Here is a 22688-nt window from a genome sequence, read left to right as displayed (position 1 = left end):
ATCACCTGCGAGAAATAATTTCAACCCACCACGGCAAAATTAGTTGCATGTCGCACAGAAGATGAGCCTAAAATGACACCAGAACATAATAGAAGATATTGATATGCTCTGATTTCACAAATAGCAGACAATAGTGAAATGAAAGATCGAAAAGTAGGAGTGTTCAGTGGAAGACAGGCCAAAATGGCGGGAAAGTCAGCAACCGATTTTCAGTGGCTGAAGTGCTTGAAAATTGACTAAAACAATAATAGACTAAAAACAAAGCTATAAATGAGTCCTAATCTCTGCCCAGGCTTTTGTCTTATGATTGCTAACCCTCAAAATGAGATACATTTCTGAAATTCAATTAATTTGTTGTACACAATGAGCTTCCGCCAATTATTTCTGTTTAGGACCAGGCGACAAATTTGAATTTTTCATTCGAATGGCACCTTTTTGCTACTTCACATATTTTGGACTGCTATGCAGTAAATTGAAGAAGACACTAAGAGCTTCAAGATGATGTATGATATAAGCACTTTACAGTAATATTACCTGTTAAATATTTTGGTTGAAAATTGTCTTTTTTCAATTTTTTTGCGTGCTGCACGCGACCGCGACAAAAAATCATGCCATGGCATCAAAGAGTTAAGTTGTTGTTAAGCAACGTCCCACTATCACCACCCCGGAGAATCAATGCCCGCAGTTCAGAATTTTGATTCTCCAGGGTGGTTACACTCAAATTTCCCCATGTAGAGTAATTAAGGGATGAAATATTCAATAATCATGGACTCGGGACGTGGCTTTCTCATTACAGCCATGGTCCACCTGCCCTGCAGGGACCCCCTATTGGCAGGTTTTGTTGCGCAGGTTCCTCAATTAGGCCAAATCAAAAACCTGTATCATATGTGATGTGTCCTTGCTAAGAGAGCCTACCATTAAAATATTATCAAAAACGAGTCACTTATAAGAGAGATATCAAACTTTTTAGGTTTCAACTCTGGCCCACAACCAAGTCAAGAATCAGAATCACCTGACCTGGGGGTCCTGTGTACAAACTACACCAAATCCATCTCTTGTCAGTTATTCAACCTAACACTGGCGGCAAGGGCTAGGCCGCTCTGTCGGAAAAAGCCGAGATTGAAGGGGCTTCCTTAACAGAAGATTACGCAACAAAGAGTAAGAAATCGGTTAACTTGGGAATAACTTTGAGCTTTTATCGAGGGGTGATTTCTAAATAACCAAGGAACAGATTGTTTGCATGTGTGAAGTTAAAAGCTGGCATCTCTGTGAATACTTATATGATAGGTTTTGGGGGGTCAGCTGTCATTTAGAAAAAATGAAACGGCCAGGGGCCATTGTGCTCACCGTCTAAATATTTAGTGGTTAGGAATTCATCCTGGTTAAGGAACTTTCTACATGTATAGTATATAGGTCAAGCCGAAGTCGGTATAACATGTGATGTATTGTTGCTTGGAGGCCCTACCATAAAAATATCATCAAAAACAAGTCACTAATAAGCGAGATATTGCACTTTTTACGTTTTTTAGTTTTGGCCTCCTGGTGGCCAAGTCGAGCATCAGATCTAATTAAAATTTCACGTCCGAGGTTACATGACATAGGGAGTCATGTGTACCAAATTTCAAGTTCATAGCAGTGTTGTATAGACTCCCTTACAGTGAGCCCAAATGCCTGGCCATACGGTGAGCCCAAAAGTCCTATCACGTCTAAATATCGCCTGGAATGTGAGTTATTTGGTTTGCATCAAATAGGGCGATTTTGATTTTGAATAACATCAACTAACAGAATTCAGGTCAATTTTGAAAGAGGACCTGTTGTCTCTATTTTACGGGGGCGGAAAGATATTCTCTCACAGGCAGTAAACCTGGCCGCAAATTATGTCAAATGCTGACATGTCTCATGAAACGTTAATGCAACAAATGTAATACAATTCGAAAAACACAACCACGAAAAACACCACATTCTGTGAACAAACTTTTGCTTTCTAACAAACTTTGAAACCTTTCTCTGAGTGTCAAAACCAAGGACATTCCGTGCGACAGAGTGCATGATGCAACACAGAGCTACGTCATTAGCGATGCCATCCAGGGTCATTTGAGCTCTGGACACCGAGCCGGATTGGTGCAAGAGCCATTTCAGCCGACCTGATGAAACTGATGCCAACTGAAAGTGCTTCAAAGGAGATAACCGCTGACCAATCAAATGAAACAATTAATATCGAGGCCAGATGGCTGCCGAAAGGGCCAATTTTGGTCTGTATCTTGAGTATTAGAGCGGATAAATAAGAGAGGAAAATGCTGCCAATGCTGAAGGAACCTGCCGAGAATACCATAACAGACCATGTTGGTTGCCAGGCCATTGCAGACATCCCAATGTGCCTTGTTGTGGACGGCATGGTTGTTGTTCAGGAGGTCATTGGATCAAGCATCATCATTAATTGAAAGCCAGGCATTTGCTAATTCCTTTATTGCCACAGCAGCTAGCAAGGCAATAGACTGCCCAGGGCCTTTCCCACTTCAAGTGGGACGGGAACTGAACTCCAATGATGGGATTTCATTCGCTAGGCCGAAAGTAAACAACGATAATAAATTAATAGTTTCCACGTGACGCCTAACATCACAAATTGCACAACGCCAGTGTTTGGCCGATTCGAAAATATCATACTTTCATACATAGGGCATGCACTTGAAAATCTGGTCAACCCTAAGACATTAACTAGAGGCCTGGTGGCCAGAATAGCTACACTGGCAGAATTTATGCGAGTACCAGAATGTAGGTTAATGGTATATAGGGAGATGTGGACAGACTAGATGGAATCAAGCTTAGACAAATGGGGCCAAATTCATGTAGGGCGTTCAGCTTAAAACAGCGTTTAACTACTGAATAGACAGATTTAGGTCCTTCATGTAAATCTTCACAGAATATGAATAGGCCTATAACTAATCAGGGAGAAGTTACACATGTCTAATGAATTTGGCCCCTAGGGTGGATGACAGTTGTGAAGGTTTTATATGAACTGCAGTGAATGAAATAGTTGAGGGGTTCTTTTGTCACATCCGCTCTTCAATAACTTCAGTGCCTTTGCTCCAACTGTGTTTAAGCAGACCAGCACAAAACTGCTCTATCAATACCTATAGTTTCATACCATTAACGCGACTGCCTTCCTCTAACGGTGTTCAAGTTGTTTAGTGAGTCATAAAAGTATATCAGGGTAAACCTACTCTTAAACACTTTTAGTTTGATATCAATCATGGATGACACCTTTTGTTGAAACCGTCTCCAAGTAGGTCAGTTGGTAATGAAAACGGGTTAGCACAAACCTACTGTTCATTATCTTTAGTTCCAATACCAAACACGACTACTTTAGCTATAACAGTCTTGAGTAGGGCAGAAGGTCATAAAAGTAGGTCAGTGCAAATCTCTCCTTCATTGCCTCGAGTTTAGATCAGTTCTTGTGACACTGCCCTATTCCCTCCCATAAGGCTACAATGCAGTCACTAGATTGTGACATTAGGCACGATGCCATCTCTACATCACCCTCTCTACTCTCATATCAATCAGGCCACAATGCGGTCTCTTACTTGATTGTGACATGAGGCATGATGCCGTCTCTTTCATCACCCGCTTCTCTTATATCAATCAGGCTACAACGAAGTCTTACTTGATTGTGACATCAGGCATGATAACGTCTTATACATCACGCTCTTCTCTTATATCGATCAGGCTACAATGTGGTCACTTACTCGATTGTGACATCACCCTCTTGTCTCATATCATTCAGGCGACAATGCGGTTTCTTACTTGTGACATGAGGCATGATGACGTCTCTTACATTACCATACCCCTTGCCTGACCTCTTCTGAAAAGGTGCATGACTTTCAGTTGCAAGTTGCGGGAAATTTTCATGTAGAAACAATTTGGTTTCCTGGTATCAAATGATCAGACGCAGTACCGTCTTTACCCTGGCCCCTGGCAGATAAACTAAACATAAAGGACTCCAATTGCGCCGTGGATAATTTGTTTTCTGAGGCATTACCCTCTCTCTCGACCCAGGGTCAAGCGCGACAGTAAAGGGGTAGGAATTTTAACTCGACCTAAGGTCGAGCATGACACTAGTATAAGGGTTAAAGGTTACATGTACAAGAGTTTAGGTTTAATAGGCAAGCTTTATTTTTTAATATTATAATAAATAAAAATTCAGAGATGCATTTTCAATTTCAAGGCTTCTTTATTCAATCAACTTGTATAATACAGTAAAACAAGACCAAAACGTGAAGGACAAATCAGCTAAGATACAGCGTCTTTTTTTCCCGATCCTGTCAATCTCATGGCTGACTGGTTGATTGGTTTCGTGTCATCAGTTCCACAGCATGCACAGCAACACCACTTTGCCAGTGGAGACCACCGGAATGACTCGTAGATTATAGACTGCATCATCCTGTAAACATGAGAAAAAATAGCACTTTCTAAAAAAACACCATCAAAATAGGATATTTATTATTAACATTCCCGATTTTGTTACAAAAACAATGAGTAGTCTCTGCTGATACGCGAAAACCGTGAGAGGATATAAAACTAATATGGGGATGGGGGACTAGTTTTTGGGCTCCTGGAAGGTTCAAGGAATAAAGTGAAGTCCAAATGTCGTCTTAGGCAGTTGCTTATAATGGTCAAAGTAATCTAGAATCATAATACATTAGGTGCATTCAATACGACAGTGTTACACAATTTCACAATATTGTTAAGATGAGCAATGAGATTTCACAAATGAGATTTTAAAAGTAGTGACACAAGGAACACACAGTTTAGAACTTAGGAACTCATGAATGATAACTTATTCAAGATTGAGTCTAATCGAGTCAGGTTACCAGACATTTAACCTGACATCAAGAGAGTTGTTCTTAACATAGTTGATACGCATGCTTCACAAGCAAAAGGATGAATTTACAAAAGTTTCAACACTTAACTGAAAGGTTCAAGGGATAAAGTGGAGTCCAAATGTTGTCTTAGGCAGTTGCTTATAATGGTCAAAGTAATCCAGAATGACTTTTTCAGCTGAAGCGCTGGGTCTTATAGCGTGCCCATAGGAATACTTTGGCCAATAAGAAACAACGTAAGACACATTTAGAACTTCCAAGATCCAGCCTTGGGTGACCCAAACCAATCAGAAACATGTACCAAGTTTGAGGCTAGCAATCTACGTCCTTGGAAACCTTACATGGCTACCAAACATACAGAGTGTGAATTGTTACATATAATGATAATCTTAATGGCGATTCATTTGAAACACCAATAAGCTAGTTCTTGCCCAAGCCTGTTCTAGCTTAAACAATGACTAAGGCAATATGCCCTCTAGTCTTTCTATAGAAATTGAGATATAATTAAACCAACTAACTTGCTTCCGCCTGAACATGAGAATGATAGACAAAGAGATAATCAATATGACTTGGCGTTTTTGTTTTAACAAACCCTTCGAACATGCTTGTTACCTGACCTAATGGTCACACACCTAAGTAGGATATTGTTTCAGGCTATTCCTGGCTTTGCTCATGGCTAAGACACAAAGACTTGTTGGTAATTGAGATTTAGAATGGGATTTGAGTTCGAACCTGCCCTAGAACAAGGCCAAATTGTGTGGGAAGGAATCATACAATTAAGAAAATGTAAATTCATCAAGTAATTTTGATTTGTAAAATTTAAGATAACTTTTACACCATAAAAAAACCCTGTATGGCTTGGTGTTCATGTTGGTGGTAAGGAAAAACACAAATGTACAGATCAAAACTTTTGTGAAAAAGAGGCCCAAGGGCCTGGCGCTCAGCTGGATGACCTGATAACATAAGTAGTAAATATCGGCTTTATACTACTGTTTGAAGGTCAAGAGAACACGTTATACCACTAAAATTTCCAATGCAGAGCTGCCAGCTGGATGAAATATGATTGAACTAATCAGCCATGGTATGTAAATATTACAGGAGGCAACGGAAGATATCCCTAGTTCAGTATGTTGTATCGGTAGCTTTACAGAAAAGAAGTGTCAGAGAGGATGAGACTTCTCCATGGACAACTGTGGTATGTCCAGGCTGGGTTGTACAGCACAAGGATACAAAATGCTGTCTGTGTTAATGAGAGGTATCCTGATTTAACAGAGGTCAAAATAAATAGAAATTACCAGTTTGGGACTAACACCACTGTCTTTTTTTTTTAATAAGGTAGGGATTACAGGAGTCAACAAAATTAATTTTATTGAGAGAAATTGACCTGTCCTGCAGGTGATTGGAATTTACAATACAAAGGGTCATTTTTCATGACATTGTGCTCTACTGCGTATCCCTAGTGAGTCGATCTGGAACCAATCTATCCTTGGCGCAGACAGGTTCAAATTGGCTATATCTTGAATAGATTGACTAATGCAATAAAGGAGCATTATCGAAGAGACAAATTAATCAAACCAATTGTCCACAGACTCGGACCCTGAAATGGCATGATGTATGCGTGCATATAAAAGTATATCAATTGGTCCCATAGAGATGATGAGGCAATGTCAATATGCCTTGTTCCTTAGTCAGCAATATGCCCCTTTTTATACGGAAAAGAAGGAGAACCCAGATAGGCCTTCACATGTCGGCTTCCAAATGGCTCGAACCAACTGTACTATCACTACCATTAATTTAAAATGTGTGCTCCTCCTACATGTAGCAATGTCTCGGCCAAAAAGGCACTTAGTCGACAGGGCAAGCTAGAAGTTCAGCACCGTGAGCAGCTCCTTGGTAAGGCCATGTCAGGTTCCGCGAGCCTCTTCAGATACATCAAGTATTGAAAGCTGTGGTGAGCTGAGCACATAAAAAGACCATGGTCACCTTAATTTGAAAATCCCTTCATAATCAAGGGCTACTTCTGACTAAAACAGCACAATAGACCACCAATTTGACCCCAGCTCCTAACTGCGGGAAAACCCAAGTCCAGCCACCAAAAGTACCAAAAATACATTTTTGTTTACATTTGAACTGCAAACATGCGTTTGTTTACAATTTCATTTCCCGCGAAATCTCGAAAATCAGGTGACCTGCAATCGTGGATTGAAAATAACATTAACCTGGGTTCAGCAGGTCAGCAGGTATACCGGCTGTTCCAATCATCCCCCTACAGCCAGCTGTTCAAAAGGTAATGTTATTCACCCCACAGGGAGTGCAGGTAATTGATTAAGCCCCTGCATAACTTAGGCTTACTGTATTTAGCGCAATCATTACGCTTAGAGTAATGAATGGGGGAAAACCCAAAATGTGGTACCTATTTCTCTGCCTATTGAGAAACACGATGAAATGCATGTAATTGGACATAGGGCACGAGATCAACTACTTCCGCTTAGGGAGTGTTCATTATTTGGTTTAATACATTTTACCCACACATGATGATTTACCATGGATAAACATTCGAGGACGGACCTGAAGCTCCGATATTTTCGATGTATACTAACACTACTAATCCAATAACAAAAAACTGAAGTACGGGTACTGTTAGGTCGACGACTTTCGCGAGTGTGAGTTTGTGTTTACCTTGGTTCCATAATCGTCGTAAGATGACCTTTGACTATTTAAAAGGCCCTCTGGCATTTCTGGGGTCAACACCCACTAAAGACCCATACATGTCCCAAGATTGGTGATGATTGGGAGGTTTCGTGATTTTGCACTCAGTGACCTTTGACCAGTCATGACCTTGACAGTAGTATTTCGGGGTCAACCTCCTGATGATAGATCTGAGAGCTAGAAAATGATCAATATTGCCTTCCTTATCTCCCCACCAACCCTTATTTCCTGATTCCCTTTCCGTTCCCATCCCCTCTTTATCCATCACTGGCCTTCTCCGCTCACCACCCTCTTCTCACCGAGGCTAATCCATTAGTAAATGCCTACTCCCCTGGGGCTTATCAAAGGGGGACTATAGGCCTAGGCAGGAGCAGAGGTGCTAATTTGGCCATCTTCAGGCGACTTTTGCACAGTGAGGGCCATGTCCGATTCAGCACTAAATATATTCCTTACACAAGCGTGAGATGTGAGAGAACCCTTTTGGCGACTTTGTGTAACTTTATCTTGCTGCCTATAATAAAGATTACCTTAAAGAGACAATAAGATTACCTTAAAGAGACAATATTATTGTCTCTTTAAGGTAATCTTTATTATCCCAAAGCAAAACAGACATATTCAAGCTTATAGGTCACCGCCACCACACCATGTACTACTACGTGTACTACTACTAGTGTATAATAGTACATCAATAGGCGCGCCATCTATGAGATGATACAAAAACTGACATCTACCCTTGTTCCATTGTATTTTTAAGTGTCAGAAAATAATGATTGCTCCCGAGGCGTAATATTGCGCTAAATAGGCGTAATATTGCGCTAAATACAGTAAGCCCATAACTTAACAGCAATGGCTTGGCTTCTGTGAGTGGTAAGGAGAATTGACAGTTTTTTTATGGTAGTGTGGTGAGCGCACGCCGCAGGATTGTGTATAGTGGCCCTTTATGGTACTTGGGCGTAGTAGCGGTCGCGAGTTGGGTGTGTGATATTGTTTTTGTGACCCGTGTCAAGACCGGTGGTCTAATTGCAATTGTCAGAGATAATAGTTACATTAAAAGCTTATAAGTCGCATACAAGTGTTGGTAAGTTTTGTGTTCAACCCCGTGTGTGTTCCAGGAGTAACATTATTGTGTTGCTTAAAACGTCTACTTTTTACTCATGTAAGAATCACTAATAATAACTTCCAACTTATTTTCTGTTTATGATAACACAACACGCATCTTCATGATCATGATCGCATTGGACGCACAACCTAACCACATATCAATCCGCCCCGACGATCGACACATCAATTCGATTCGATAACACTCGATAAAGTTTGATAAGTAAACTAGAACTGAGATTTCACAGGAGCCCTTGTGAATTCATGACTCCAGGGTTGTTTTGAGGGCGATATCGTAAGAGTTGGTCTTGAGTATGGGGACCTGAAGGTCCGTGTGAGGCACCTGGGCCAGGGAGAGAAGACTCGTTGAACAGTCGATGGGATCTGACACGGACACTACTATTGATCTCATTATATGAATACCATTTAATTACAAAGAAGTGAAAACAGATCATATCATATTCCTTGGCATAAATTAAAATAGGAGCGCGGGAACAAGGTTTTTTTAGCAGGAGGAAAGTGAGAACATTTTGCGCCGTCGTATTCCGATTTGACTGGTTAGTGGTGAAATCTGCTTTTAATTTTGCAAATTAACATATTCGTTTTTATAGTTCTAACGTTGTCTGAATTAAAGATGCTTTCCCAATGCTTGACTGGTCTGGCAAGAGGCATTGAGTACTGCGCTTATTAGATTTCATGTTCATGCCGAAGATTGGCCTAAATCGTGGACGAAAAGAGTGCATTATCGAGTGTTGGAGAGGTCACGTGAATGGACGAGAAACCTGAGCGAAAACAATACTGACTCCAGCTCCCAAAGGGAGGAGCGCGGCTGGAGTTATAACAAAGTTTTCGTGCTTTTAGCTGTCAACATCAATGGCTATAATATACTCCTGCAGAATAGTAGAACTAATAGAACTAATTTCCGAAGTTTCCAATAGTTTGAACACAAATCAGAACATCACCCATCAGCTGGACTCGGATCTGCATAAATTACGATAAATAATGAGGTCGTCGCTTCAATTTCGCAAAGAAAGTTGACTCCATTCGAAGGTTGTTTTGACCAAATTCCGTTGAACTCATTGTTATGAGGGCATTTGAACACATTCTCGTTGATCTTTTCTATAAACGTGTGAAGTTTCGTACCAAAATACATTTCCGTAAAGGCTTAAAAAAGAAAATTTGTCACTTACAAAATCATCGCCGCCATTTTCTTGATGTATTGACTTCATAAAGATCTTCACAAAAATTGTATCAAAGTCCCGAAAATCGATGGAATTTTGTCCCGACTTCTCTTATATACATGGATACCACCATTATACATCGTTTTGTCAAAAATGAGATATGTGCATGCTGCGTTGGAAAAACGACGCACAATTGTTTACAGATGGACTGACTGACTGACTGACTGCCTGACTCGCTGACATCGAACCATTTTACAAGCTCTGTTGACTACGTCAGCTGAGCTAAAAATTAGTGAACTGGTGGGGGGGGGGATAAAATAAAGTTAAATTTGAAAAAGTTCAACCTTATTTACTAACGTTCACCTTGGTAGAGTTTGGACACATGGCTTCAATGCATACTTTACTTCCCTGCACATATGTTGCAGTGTATTGCATTTGTTCATGTACCGGTATCGGGTATGTAACTGTAATGTATGGTAAATAATGAAAGCCCAGTTCATGCAGCTTCTCACGGTTTTCCGTATCAGCATAGACTGAGAATGGCAGTCTTATTGTTCGTTGAAAATACCTCGCAATTCCAGCAGACTACTTCGTCGCTAGTCTGACCAGTGTCACTATCAATGGTGTACGATATCATTGTTATTTTTACAAGAAACATGAGAAAAAGTCAACTTCTTGTGAATCGGTCTGCCATGTTTGTTCATCTAGCGTTCGGGTTTGTTTTGACTACGTCGATGATGTTTATAAATACAGAGGCTATTCTTATAACAAAGTTTTGTCTGGATTTCAAAGTCATTCTCCTGTAGTTGTTATATTTATGTTTAAATGGTAAATCAAATGAAAACATCGATATTAGTGAAAACAATATAAAAACAATATATTCAGAAAGAATCAGCGATATTTATTGACGAATTATGTTTTTATTGCAATTTATTCGATATGAGCGTGCAAATTCAGGGCAAGTCGCCACTTAGAACGGTCACATGATCAGAAATTGGTTCATGACGTCACATGTGCGTACCAAAATGTAAACAGAGAATCAGCTGTACAAAGAAACATGGCGGAGTACTATTCGGATTCGTCCTCAGATGCTGAAAATATCAGTGATATTCGACCATTAAATGGAGGAATCCAGCCATACAGATTCGAGCCAGTCGTACAGGAGAATGTACAGCTCAGTGACAGTGCAGAAGAACAGATCCCCGTTGAAACAGAGGATGATGACGGACCATTTACTCAAGCCATAAATTTCGAGGCGCGGGTTGCACTACAGGCTAGCGACTGGTGTGTGTGCGATCGCTGTGCATCCATGAACAACCCAGTGATGAACTTTTGCTGTCACGAACTTGACGCCCTTGAGGGGAAAATATACAAGGAGGATCTTGACTGCATAACACTGCACAGCGTGTTCAATATGGTCGTTCTGGCAAAGGCAATATTGAGGACTGCACTGGTTGCCATGAAGGATGTGAAAAAGACAAGTCTCAAAGAGCCCATTGGTGAAAGGTGAGCCATCACCAAGGTCTTGTGATTGATCCTGGTAGATATTTTACTTAGTATTTATATGCACCAAGTTTCAAGTTCATAGCTTTACTGGTTAAGAAACGTGCCATAGTTTACACTCCAACGGCCAATTTACGCCATATGACCTCTGTGACCTTGAAAAGTAGGTCAAATTGAAAACCCTTAAGTCATGTGATGTATTCTTCCTAAGAGTACCTACCATAAAAATTTTATCGAAAACAAGTCACTTATAAGCGAGATATCACACTTTTTAGATATCCACTTTTGGCCCCCTGGTGGCAAAGTTGAGAATCAGATCAAACTGAAATTCAGCACCAGAGGCTATGAGATATAGGGGGTTATATGTACCAAGTTTCAAGTTCATAGCTTTAGTGGTTAAGAAACGTCCCATAGTTTACACTCTAACGGCCAATTTACGCCATATGACCTCTGTGACCTTGAAAAGTAGGTCAAATTGAAAACCCGTATGATATGTGATGAATTCTTCCTAAGAGTACCTACCATAAAAAATTTTATCGAAAACAAGTCACTTATAAGCGAGATATAACACTTTTTAGATTTCCACTTTTGGCCCCCTGGTGGCAAAGTTGAGGATCAGATCAAACTGAAATTCAGCACCAGAGGCTATGTGATATAGGGGGTTATATGTACCAAGTTTCAAGTTCATAGCTTTAGTGGTTAAGAAACGTGCCATAGTTTACACTCTAACGGCCAATTTACGCCATATGACCTCTGTGAACTTGAAAAGTAGGTCAAATTAAAAACCCGTATGATATAAGATGTATATTTGCTATGAGTACCTACAACACAAGTTTCATCGAAAACAAAGTCACTAATAAGCGAGATAACACACTTTTTAGATATCGACATTTGGCCCCCTGGTGGCCAAGTTGAGAATCAGATCGGACCGAAATTCAGTGTCAGAGGTCACCAGACCTTGGGGGTGCTGTGTACAAAGTTTCAAGTTCATAGCCCTAGCGGTTAAGAAACGTGCCACTGTTTTTGAAATAGGATACGACGACGGACGACGGACGACAGACGACGGACGACGGACGACAGACGACGACGACGGACGACGGACACTGCGGTATTACATAGACTCCCCTACGGTGAGCCAAAAAGCTACTGAAATAAATTTGGTACACATGTACCCCTTGGTGACCACAACTAAGGGACCAAATCGCGGTGCAATATATTTCATGGTCTAATGCACTGTATGATCAGCTCTAAATAAAATGAAATGGCCAGGGCCATTGTGCTCACCTCATGTGGAGGAAAGATGGATAAAGAGCATGGTATTGTGTCATGTAGTGTTAGGTTTGATGTAGGTCCAAGCAATTACAATTTCCCCAAAATGGCCAATTTACAGTACATTCGACCTCTGTGACCTTGAAAAGTAGGTCAAATCAAAGAAGACCCGGGTGACACATTGAATGGTTGTTAGAATTAGATGTACCTGTGATATAAAATTGGTGCCAATCGGGCAAGTCATTGCTAGGAATAATGGCATTTTGAAGAATTTAGGATTTGGCCCCCTTCCTGGAGGCCAAACGGCAAATCAGATTGCACCAAACTTCGGTACCTAAGATCACCTGACCAAGGGGTACATGTGTACTTAATTTGTGATCAATAGTCATTGCTGTTAAGAAACGTGCCATAGTTACGGCCTGACGGCGAATTTACGCCATTTGACCTCTGTGACCTTGACAAGAAGGTCAAATTACAAACCTGTGTGACATATACTGTATGGTGGTTAGATGTACCCATGATATCAAATTGGTGGCAATCGGGCAAGAAGTTAAGGAATAATCGCATTTTTAAGGTTTTTGGATTTTGCCCCCTGGTGGTCAAGTGGTGAATCATATTGGACCAAACTTCGGTCCCTGAGATCACCTGACTAAGGGGTAAATGTGTACCAAATTTGGTATCAATAGTCATTGCAGTTTAGAAACGTGCCATCGTTACATCCTAACGGCCAATTTACACCATTTGACCTCTGTGACCTTGAAAAGGAGGTCAAATCAAAAACCCGGAGGATATATGATGCACCTTTGCTAGAAGTACCTACCATATATTTTTCAAAATTTCCCGACTACTATTAAGGGAGATATTGCATATTTTCACTTTTAACGTTTGGCCCCCTGGTGGCCAAACCATGAATCGAATCGGACCGAAACTTAGTCTCCAAGGTGTCATTACATAATGGTACATGTGTACCAAGTTTCAACTCAATAGCTCTAACAGTTACGAAACGTGCCCTGCTAACGGACGACGGACGACGACGACGACGGACGACGTACGCCACGGTATGGGATAAGCTCACCTCTGCTAAGAGGTGAGCTAAAAATGACGATGTGCCCATATCAATCAACATGGAATTTGAATCCTCTGTAACCACTAACAAACCAAACCACTTGCACTTGGTACAAAATTGGCTGTTCATCGTACTACTTAACCCTACCTACCCTATTTTTGGTGACCAAAAAAGACAAAAAAAATATTTTATTTGCAAAAATCTAAAAATCCCAGTGCAATTTCATTGTTTCCCTTCTAATTCTTTGTTTCTGACCATGAAAAATTACAAAATAAAGTAAAATAATTTCATAAAATGAAAATAAATTTCCTACCTACCTAACCTACCTCTGGGGGAATACGTTACCGGAACCACAGATATTTTTATTTTAGGCCTAATCTTCATAATTTTTATTGTGCTGTCTAGATTCTAATGGTGATAATGGTCAGACTCCGAACAAACGAAAGGAACCAAGTTCTGAAATTAAGAAGAAGAGGCAGACGAAGAAGGTAGCAAGTGTCGCCAACCAGGGTATGTATTGTATGATGAGCAATATAATGTAAGGGGCTGTCAAAGAAGTTTTCTGCAATGAGCCTCCGCCCTCAACAGCCCAAGATGTTTTAAAGATTTTATGCCACCTTGATATGTCTTTTACCTACTTATTACTAAATTAGCCTGTGTTGTCAAGGGCACGAAAGTATAGGTGGTGCTTTTGGCCGCCGGAAAGGGAATTTTGGTCTTTTGGAGGGTCAAAGTTCTCCATGTGCAATCATCGACTTTCAATGAAACATAATTTATTATGTAGCCGTGTATGTCTAGTGGCAAGATGGGTATCAGTATGAAGGCATAGATGAACATGTTCGAATAAAGTCAATGTTGTCTTCAAACATGCTACTGGAGTCCGACTGCAGGGGGTCAGAATTTAAGTTTTGTTGCTGGTTTTGTAGTGCTGTTTTAGGGGAATGTGGTGTCGAGATTTATAGGCCAACACCAGCTGAACACTTAATAGTCATTTCATCAAATCGATACTGTCCTTGCCCTACCCGGAGGGATGCATTCAATACACTTCAGTCATCTCCAACTTCTCATTTTCGGGCAGTCCTATCCTATGTTACTCAATGACTATAGCTACGTTCACACTCGGCATGCATATAGTTTGAATTCCGGAAAACAAATTCAGCTTAATCCATCTTTCCTTTTAGCCACCAACTCCTCACTCCCTATTGCGAAGAATGGTGATGCAGGCCCTACAAGCATGACAAGTGCACATCCCCAGCCCACTGAGAGTGGAATGGAAAGGTGAGTTACATTTTCCCTGAATAAACTACAGTAAAACTCGCCCGAATCATAACTTTTGGGACCAAGCATGGTTCCCAGTAGGATTTGAAGTGAAATTACCCATGAAAGAGCGGTTGGAATCTCACCCAAATTTTATGGCAGGTGTATCTAGGTAGGATACATTACTGTATTTCCCGCACTATGAGCTGCACTGCATTATCACCCGCACGCCCTTCAGTCAGTAACTAAATCCACATAAGGCCACACCAAGACCTAGAGGTTAAAGTGGGACACTATAAAAAGATTGCACTGTAAGTGAGATCAATCTGCCCCCTATAATTTCAAAACTTGTGAAAATAGCGCTGGATAATATAAAACCATGCACACCCACTCTCTGTCCCTGGATAATTTACGGGCAGAGTGCAAGAAACCGGTAAGCGCAGTTTTTTATCAAGAACGATCAACCCGGTAAAAGCCTTAAGAGCAAAAACCCAGCTAACGACATCTGGGACCTTTGAATGTAATGCATTAGCATATGAATGGGAGGGCGCTTGCCGGGTTCTTGCACTAAAAATAGCGAACAGCGCTGTTTTAGATCTCCGAATTGATGCGTGCTACGACAGTAGTGTTGATTCCAGCCGTTAGATGGCAGCGTTACAGTCACAATGATTTTACCTGACATGGCGCTTACCAGTTTCTTGCACTCAGCCCGTCAATTTATTTATGGCACAAAACATAAGTTGCCTGACAATGCTTGAGCGGGAAAAAAAAACAATTGGTTGATAGCCATGCATCCTCATCTCCAGAAATTAGTTTTATGGCAAGCTGGTTTGTATCGAAGTATACTGGAAATCTAGGGACCAGGTTTTAGTAAAAGTCAAAGGTTACACCAGCCGTCTTGGCATGAAAAACATTTTTATATAGTGCCACTTTAATTTCGGCCTGATCAGACATCAAATATGGCTGCCATCTTGAGAATCCAGAAATCGGGCTATTCAGTCATGTTTGTACTAAAGAGATGGCTTCATTTTAGTTTCAGATCCATCTTTGCAGCAACTTATATGAATAGACCACTCACGAAAGTCGGTCATAATCGGGCAAAAGGTAGTTTTAAATGGAATAATGCATTGCCAAGTTTCAGGGTAGCATTCACTAAAAATATTTTAACCTGTGGAGAATTGAATGCATTATTCCATTTACCGGTAGATACACCTTTTTCCTAAACATGGCAGACTTTCAAATGGGGTCAATTCTAGTGCCTTTTGTTTGGCCTTATTATCTATACTTTGTTGCATTCTTTTTAAGAGAAGTCAATTCCATTCTTGACCGGGAGAGACAGAGCTCAGCAACTACTGACAAGCCCCAGCAATTTGAGGACTGTGAACTCATTTGTAATAATGAATTGGCAGCATTGAGGAAAAAGGCTGAAAAAGGGCGGGCACTCCAGGAGGAGGTGTTGGCACTGACCGGCCAACGAAATCGGCTTGCCTTAAAAGTGCTGAATCTTGAGAAGGAAAAGGATGGTTTGCAGGCACAGCTGGGTGCTGCAAAGGAAAAGATAAAGGCAGCAGAGGAGTCGGCTGCAAAGGCAGCAGAGGAGCTGGCTGCAAGTGCTAGCAACTCTAGTCAAATTGGTGAGTCAGTTAGCAAAACTAGTAGACCGAGGTCTTATTTTTGTGGCCCTGTACAGTCAATTTTGAAATTCCAAATACTGAATTTCGTGTTAGCACAGGAAAGGGGGCTTGGAAAAATTTTGTGGGTTGTTGCAAGTTCAGTATAAATAGAAAAGTACTGCTCCATTCGGCTTGAAACTTGCAGTGATGATGAATGTACCAGTATACTGGTCAGATTTTGGAGGCCCAGAAGCCTCTGAAATCTGACATTGTTTCACAAATTAGAAGGGCAATGAAAATATTTTCCGATCCTCGTATTTGTTAATTACATTGTCCAAAGCATTAACACTGCGAGTTTCTAGCAGATTGGAGCAGTTGGTTCCGATTTATGCTGAACTTGCACCAACCCACAAAATTTTCTCAGCACCTTCAATTGAAAACTCATTAGAGATGAAATTTTTAGGCTTCTGGTCTGTCTAAAGAGGCTGATGGTCAAGGACCTGGTATCTTATATATCATTTCACAGTTGGAGATTTTTGTCGCGCGAACTTCGACTTTATTACGCGCTCAATAGCCTTGCTTTTTTTGTGACATAGTCATCAATATTGCCCAAACAGGACAGTACCGTATTTCCTTACTTTAATGCATCAAAAAGTGCATTTTGGATGATGTTTTGTTTCAAACGATTGCACACTTAACCACTAAACAGCTAACAAAACAACCCAAACCATGTCCGTGTTGTTGACGTCGCGATATTTCCTCCTTGGCCGTTGCGTTCACAGTTCCCAACAACTCCGTGCAGAGCACGGGTATATGCTAGTTAGTTATTATTTTTGTCTTTCCAGTCTGTTATAAACACATGCCATGCATATTTCAGTTGCAAAAATGACCACCCATGTTGCTCGACAATAAAAATAACCTTTTCCTACTGAAACGGTCACCAAAATTACCTTCTCATTTTCGTAACCTTTTATGTAAACCTAGTTCCAGGCACAACGGTTTATTTCGGACAAATTGTCAACAACTCTTTCTATCAATTTCCTGGATGCGTCGCCATTTTATCGGTCATGTGACCTGGACGGCGGCCATCACTGTTTACAATTTTCTCGTATTTTTATTGGTTCTTCCTATCACGTGAGTGGCTGAGGAATGCCGAATGACCTCCTTTCCTACAGCACCGCAAAAAGTCAAAATTACATTGTTACCTCTCTCACGAAAACTTCTTTTAACTTGCAAATTTGGAACTTATCTCGATTAATCGTAAGCTTATTTAATCACTCCTTAGCATGTGCCTCGAACTACGGTGTTTTAAGTTATCTTCAGTGCGATCTCTGCCAGGAAACGAAGGCTTTTGTATCGGGTTGCTTGGTGATCTTTTCATATTTTAATTGGGGGTGTCTTTGTGTGCGCAGTGCATTGTGGATCGGAATGTCAGTTGAATTATCATGTGGTCACGTGGACTTCGGGTATTTAATGGGATAGCGTGGGTTTCCGAGCAGACCGGCTCAGATGCGATTAGACGCAGACGTTTTTCTCCTCTTGCTAAGAGTCGAGCGTTGGTACGTTTTTTTTATCTCCTCCTTTCTTCAGGAGTTGAGGGTACACTTTTTATTCCTCTGTCTGTGGAGAGGCCAGTGACTTGCTCAAGTCTCTGACTGATACAAATTCTTTTTTTTCTGCATACCCCTCGTGCTGCTGGTGGATCACTGGGGCCTTGCGGTCACTGCAGACCATTTCAAAATCGCTAGACCTCCCGATATGCGTGTTGAGCTCGCGTAATTTTCTTTGGACCAGTTTTTTTGTAAACGGTAAACGGGCCCAGAATCTCCTGTATCGGGTAACTTCAATTGCGGGAATCTTTCTGTTTTGCTGGGGCAAAACTTGTATACACCTGGAATCGAGGTGTGGTTTGATTCTTCTTGGAATAGTTTTATTCCAAGAGGTTTTTTTTAGAAATATTTTTCCATGCCGGTCTCCTGAGGATTAACCCCTTGCCATTCTGCCTTGATTTGCAACAGTTGCTAACTGTTGCCCTGACGACGTCTATCTGAAGTGATTGTATTGCCACGGATGAGTGGTCTGTCTCCCTGATGTTTTATGAGGGACCATTTATGTGCGATTGTGTTGACTATTGTGATGTACCTGTATATATTGATGTTGTAACCGGGTGTGGGTGGGGTGATTATTGAGGATAAATGCCGTATATTTTAACTGTTGGCCTGGACTTTATTTAATTGGATTACCCGCCTGATGTCAGTGTATATCAGGGGGCTTCATTTTGGGATGAGATAATTTATGACAAGGAGGTTTGGCCAGAGGCTCTTACCTGGAGGTCACCACTGGTACTTTTAGCCCCGAGGTTGTGACACTACTACTAATAACATGGTTGCGGTTTTCCAGTTAGCCAAGCAGAGGAAAGCAAATCATGTGTTTTGCTGGATTATAAACAATGATATCATCTTTGTTGCCAAATATTTCAAATTCCTTGGCCGACGAAATTAACTCCCAACACAAATTGGTGTCCCTCATAATACCGTTGACTACAACAAACAATCACTCAGCCTGGCCTTGAAAGTACATGCATTTGATATAATCCTACCAACGTATGATTAGACACTGAAGTTTTTTTTCAGGTTCATCCAATGCAACGAATATGACACCATCCGACATGCCAAAGGCTGGTGTAGTAAATCCAGAGGTTGCCAAGCAGTTCAAGGTAAGGTCTAACTAAGGCAATTTTTGGAACTCACCTAGATTTCACCAGTGATTGCAAATAAAGTTTTGTGCCCAGTTTTACCAGCAAGACAAGTTATGGGATACATCTGGTTGTCCTTTGTAGAGGAGGCTATCCACTCGTGCTGTTTTGGCCTCCATATTTAAGAAGTTCATCTTGTCCAGAGGAAAACCATTTCTCTCCTGTAACTCTCAAAATCTTTTTTGTCCCATTGAAATCAAAAACTGCATAATTTATTTTGTATTTTAGATGAAGGAACTGGTGAAAGGGAGCGGGGTGTATGTTTACTCGCAACAGAAATATATTATAAAGTCGGCTACAGTAAGTCCATATCTTTTAGTCTGATTTTCATTGTTTGTATATAGGGATGGCACCACCCGCTCGCCAAATCGCCATTGGCTCTTTCACCTCTGATTTGGCTAAAATTTGAACGAATTCACTTAAAAGGGGCTGGGTGAAGAATGAGCTAATGTCCAAAGTGTGCATTATTTCTCCCATTTTTATCAATGTTTAAAAAGCATTGTTTTAGATAATTATGGTCCCACAGTCTCGTCAGAGCAGTGGGACCATATTGATATCACTCGGGTTCTGCAGGTTTCTTTTTCTTCTTATAATACGCAAGAGGGAGGTGTAGAAAACAACCAGGGGTATGACTTAACATATGGGGGTGAAGATGATTTGATCATGCATTGCTAATTAGGTACCTTGGTTTCAGGGTCCCTTCAAAAGTCGCATTCTAACACCAGAAATATGTTCTGGAACAAAAACTGGTCTGTTAAAGCACAGATTAGCATTTGATCCATTTACAAAAAAAAATACCATTAAAAAATAAGCAGTGGTTAAGGAGAAATCATTGACACAGGGTATTAGGCAAAAAAATCCAACATGGCTGCTGTTGCCATGGTAACAAGTTATATAATGATAAAAAAACAGTATCTACTGAATGCTTAGTTCATATACTATTCAGATATAATAATGAATTCTGTCTGATTTAAGGAAAGTAGTTGGTATTTTAGTACATGTGGTCCTGTAGAATTCTTGGTAAATTCTTACGTGTAATTTAAAATTATTCCCACCCTCCTTTCCATAGTCTCCATCTGCCACTGAAACACCCCTTTGTTTGTCCAGTACAGCAAGTAAGACTGTCATTCCCTTTTCCCCCTTTAAATTTTGCTCCTTGATTACTACCTCCATCACTCGAGCCTTAGTTTGGGTTTGTTGTATGTGAAAATACAGATACTCTAGTTTGAGATAAGAAATAAACTTTTGAATCCGAGTTGAGTGCCATAAATCATCAAACTGGTTGTTTCTTTACATAACGTAACAGTATTTGTCTCTGTGTGTATCACATTGTGTGGTCCATTGTTATGCTTTGTGTACATTTCGTGTACATTACACCGCTACGGTTTTATACTTGTTTACGTTTCAAAACTCCATCAAAAACATATTTTCTTCCTCACCAAATCCTTTATTACGCCCAGATGATGTACTTGCGGTCACTCACCTCATATTCTTGCTATGCAAATCATGATATAATCGAAAGTTTGATGAAGAAATCAGAGATTTGATAGGACACTTTTGACGCGCCGTCGGACTCTTCTCCGCGCGCCTGGATGACAGTTCTTTCGGACAATCCACCGTATATCGATTGAAATAACGTCAAGCCTACGCATACGAACTCTTTCATGTTTTACGACTTTGTAGTCAGAGATATTGTTGAGACAATGGTGTACATCTTTTTCGGGTTATGACTCATCTATGATACTATTTTTATCAAGTTTTACGGGTCACGTCTTCTACGGCCTGTGATCCGCGTCAAATCACTTTACGTTGACAACAACGTACACTTTCGGTCTGGACACACGTCCCTCAGTCATTCTTTAATATTTCCTAAACCGTACATCAAAATCTCACTATATCCTGAATACGAATTCTTATTTATGTCAACTACCAGTAGTATGTAACCATTTTAGGGTTATGTGCTTTGAGTTTAAGACATTTAATGACAAAGCTAGATGAAGTGCGATTCCGCCGTCTTATTCTACTGACGTAATACCTTAGACGCTCGAGCTTCCAGTGTCCGACACCTGTTTTAGAAGTTCAAAATATGTAAGATTTAGACATATAACCATTATCAAAATTTGTATATATGATCTTGAGAATCATTAGAAAGATTTGGATGGGTTCGATTGAAGGTTATATGTTTCGTTATAGAGTTATCGAGGCGATCGTATCGGTATAAATTGAGAATGCGGCGTCACATCCATTTACATTAAAGGCTTAACCATTACACACGGCGACGTCATTTCCTAGATGCCCTGTGTTTAGTTCAAAAGTGCTCAAAACTCTTCCATTAAAAAGCCATGGAAGTTTTTCCTATCTTTTCTTCTAACAATATGGGATCAATTCCATGTTTCAGTTTTCTGGTTATTAGAACCGCATGCTTGCCGTTTCGAATTATATTCGGCATTCCCTCTCAAAAATTGACTAAATTTCGGGTCACGTGACGTGATTCTAGCCTCGTGATTGGATGTGGCGTGACGTCGTGAAGCTATAAATGACGTAAAATTTTGTTATGTAATCACTCTTGACTTGTGTCTCAAACCGAAAGGTTGGTACTCAGGCTCCCGGCGGGCTCCGCCCCGTCGGGACACCGCTGGTGTAGTTGACAAGGGTCGTGAATATACTAATAATATAGAGTTCGACTGTTAAATGGCATCGGGCCACCCATGGCTTATACTAAATATGAAAGCAAATATATGAAACGACAGTTAGATTATGTTACAGGAATTTATTGCTGAGCAAGGTTATGAGCATTATCGATGTAAAATACCTTATGAGACAGAAAGATGAAAAGAAATCTACGTTTTCGTTAAATTGATGACTTTGTTGGCCATTTATACCTACCCACAGACTTTGTAGCGGCGCCCTTCGGATAACGTACGTTGGGATCATCTATAGAGTACTTGGGTTATGCTATTCATATATTAGACTTGTCAAGACAAGTCTTTAACCAGGTTGTGACAATGATCAAGTGTGACACTCTATGGATGGTGCTATATCTCAGAAGCATCCGGTACGACACCGAGTCAACCAGTAGGAAAATCGCTACAGTCCCCTTAATTATTTTTGTGTGTTGATAAGTTTTTTTCTTGTTCCAATTTCAGGACCTTACCTATTGCCTCTCTGCAGCCATGGGAACCTTTTATGATATGGAAGACCTGGGGAATTACAATTTATCGGGGGCTAATGGGAAGAAGAAATTGGATAATAGAATTATTTCTGCTATTGCTGGTAAGTACTGTATACTCTTGCAAAACATTTTTATGGAAGATCATCACATCTATCCCAAATAAGCTGTTCAGACTGAGAGCAGTTTGT

General features: G+C 40.6%; 1 protein-coding gene and 1 long non-coding RNA gene across 6 annotated transcripts in view; one reads left to right on the top strand and one right to left on the bottom strand.

The window, feature by feature from the left end:
* LOC135493846 (centriole and centriolar satellite protein OFD1-like) overlaps positions 1-22688 on the bottom strand; it is a 462799-nt gene that overhangs the window by 316793 nt on the left and 123318 nt on the right. The window lies entirely within an intron of this gene.
* LOC135493850 (uncharacterized) lies at positions 14108-16399 on the top strand. Its single transcript, XR_010448303.1, has 3 exons — positions 14108-14213; positions 14885-14981; positions 16266-16399. It is a non-coding gene; the product is annotated as an uncharacterized LOC135493850 (long non-coding RNA).

This window comes from Lineus longissimus, chromosome 9, assembly GCF_910592395.1.
Source record: "Lineus longissimus chromosome 9, tnLinLong1.2, whole genome shotgun sequence".
NCBI classification, from domain to species: Eukaryota; Metazoa; Nemertea; class Pilidiophora; order Heteronemertea; family Lineidae; genus Lineus; species Lineus longissimus.
The sequence above is the reverse complement of the archived record's forward strand: the minus strand, read 5'-3'. Positions and strand labels throughout refer to the sequence as shown.